A 2,459-nucleotide genomic window follows, 5' to 3' on the forward strand; every position below is an offset into this window, starting at 1 on the left:
AATAAAAAAAACTAGACAAAATAATATTAAAAACCCGCCGAATATATGTCAACCTATGTCACAGTAACATATATTGAGCGAGTTTTAACAGTATTTTATCCAGTTTTTTATTTATAACACCCTTTCCCAAACTTACCGTGTTAAAGAGGGAGTAAGGCGAAGGCGCCATCTTGAATTTTCCAATACATCAGTAAACACTGTATGTTTTTCGAGCTGAATAAACATGTTACATTGAATAAAAACACGAAAAATATATCCAGTTAGGTAGAAAAGTAACTTACCTTGCCTTTGATAACATTTATTTGTTATATATTTGTTTTTTTGACAACTTTTTCGAATCTATGTGTACAGTAATACAAACCCTTCTTTTCTTTTAACGGAATAAACGAAAGTTTATTTTTTATTATTTGGTAGTGTATTTTTTATTTATTTATTTCAGGGGATTTATGCAAGTCTCAACAATTGGTAAACCCCGACGTTCATCTACAAATTGATGACAACCGCCGTTCAAAAATAAATTCCCAACACTTCCAAATAATAAAAAATAAACAAAAGTTTATTTTTTATTATTTGGTAGTGTATTTCTTTTTATTTATTTATTTATTTATTTATTTCAGGGGATTTATGCAAGCCCTCAATAAAGGTTATAGTTTTTTATTTGTATCCGTTCACAAAAACAATTTACTATCCAAAAATATTTGGGTTCTTGTTCAGAATTTAACCTAATTAAAAACACAAAAATACAGAAAAATCTTTATAATGCATGGTCAATACAGCATAAAGATTTTTCTGTATTTTTCACGGAACGAAAATGTCATATTCCAAAATTTAAGTAAATTGACTAAACAATGTTTTTAACTAAGAAAAACATTTTATGAGGAAGCGAATGCGTCTGCCTCCTTTAAAATTAATCATCAGTTACCTCCCCCTTAATAACCTCTCCAGAAATAGAGATCAAAATCAGCATTGTAATCGCTGAAAATCGTAAACAAAAACGATTTAATCGAAGACAGAAAAGATAAAGTCAGTAATTTTGTAGTTTCCCATCGAAAATGACGGACGACTGTTCGTCTTTTTTTTTTTATTTATTTTGGATCCAAAATGAAATTTAATAAAAGAACAAAAAAAAATTGATTTTATTTATTTCCATAACGAAAACTGAAAGAAGGCCTTCGAAATAAAACAACTTAAAAAAAAAAACATTAAAAAAAGACGATTAAATGACGTCACAGTCGTCTGCCATTTTGGAGGAGGAGAAACTACAAAATTACATAAAATATATAAATTTTCGCTTTTTAGATGCAGCAGTCACGACAGGTTCGGTTATTCATTGTTTGTTTGTATTTTTTTGACCAATCAAAAACGACTTGTTCATTCACAGCGGCCTCGTGATAACATTTTCGAAATCAGTCTGGTGTCGCTAGTGAACACCTTTCTCGAATGATTAACTCTTTGAAGCTTATTCTATTTGCTTTTTTCACGCAACGCAATATATATTTTTAAATATGCAAATTACTGATTTAAATGGCCTTCCGACTAAAAACATATTCTGCTCAGTTTCAGGAGAACATTTTCCCAGGCACTACCTTCTCCTTCGGAAGAGGGGATTCACCGATCAACCGAGGTTCTCAACCCGAAGAATACCGATGGGTCCAATAATACGGGCTATTTTATAACTTTCGAGAATGTCCATTACGGAGAACAGAATTCCCACCGACTCTGTATATTATATACTTGCCTCCCCACGAGGGCAATGTTAGACACAAGATTGGATTTTAATGTGAAGAAGATTCAGCTTCCCCAAGAGAGAGACACTGGATTTAGACAAAAATCTTTTATGGATAAGAAGGATGAAAATTACGGTGCCAGTCCAGATTCAACCTATTTAAAAAATAAAATATAAAATGTTTTTTTAAAGTCTTTATGGTGTATGTTCTCGTCGTGGAAAGAAACTGTTATATTCCAAAAATCACGTCAATTGACCAAGTAGTTTGTTTTTAATAAAGAAAATCAAATTTTATGAAGAGGCGACTACTTTGTCCTGCTCCGCCATATTTAAAATTCATCACTAGTTACCTCTCCCTTCACAAACTCTCCGAGAATATAGATAAAAATCAGCCTTGTAATGGCTACGATTTACTATTAAAATTGCAAAACAATCGTAAAAAATGATTCTCTATATAAAAATGAAATTTAATTATTAATTATTAGTATTAAATTTAATTACTCTGCTTTCGTGCTAGAATCAGAATTATCGTTTCTAAATAAAATTTTTAATCATTGGGGAAATTTTCCGTATGGTAGCCCAAAGAGTAAATGTGGTATTTTGGTGATTGCTGAAATGAAAACGATAGTCTATTGATGAAAGGAGTTTGTATTACTATACACACAGATTCGAAAAAGTTGTCAAAAAACAAATATATAACAAATATATGTTATCAAAGGCAAGATAAGTTATT

General features: G+C 30.6%; 1 long non-coding RNA gene across 1 annotated transcript; it reads left to right on the forward strand.

Annotated features, from left to right (window-relative positions):
* The first annotated feature begins 964 nt into the window (after window positions 1–964).
* LOC145296274 (uncharacterized) lies at window positions 965–2,020 on the forward strand. Its single transcript, XR_013869990.1, has 2 exons — window positions 965–1,317; window positions 1,564–2,020. It is a non-coding gene; the product is annotated as an uncharacterized LOC145296274 (long non-coding RNA).
* The last annotated feature ends 439 nt before the right edge of the window (window positions 2,021–2,459 follow it).

This window comes from Euprymna scolopes, chromosome 16 (assembly GCF_053919585.1).
Source record: "Euprymna scolopes isolate OS-2025 chromosome 16, ASM5391958v1, whole genome shotgun sequence".
In the NCBI taxonomy this organism is placed as follows: domain Eukaryota; kingdom Metazoa; phylum Mollusca; class Cephalopoda; order Sepiida; family Sepiolidae; genus Euprymna; species Euprymna scolopes.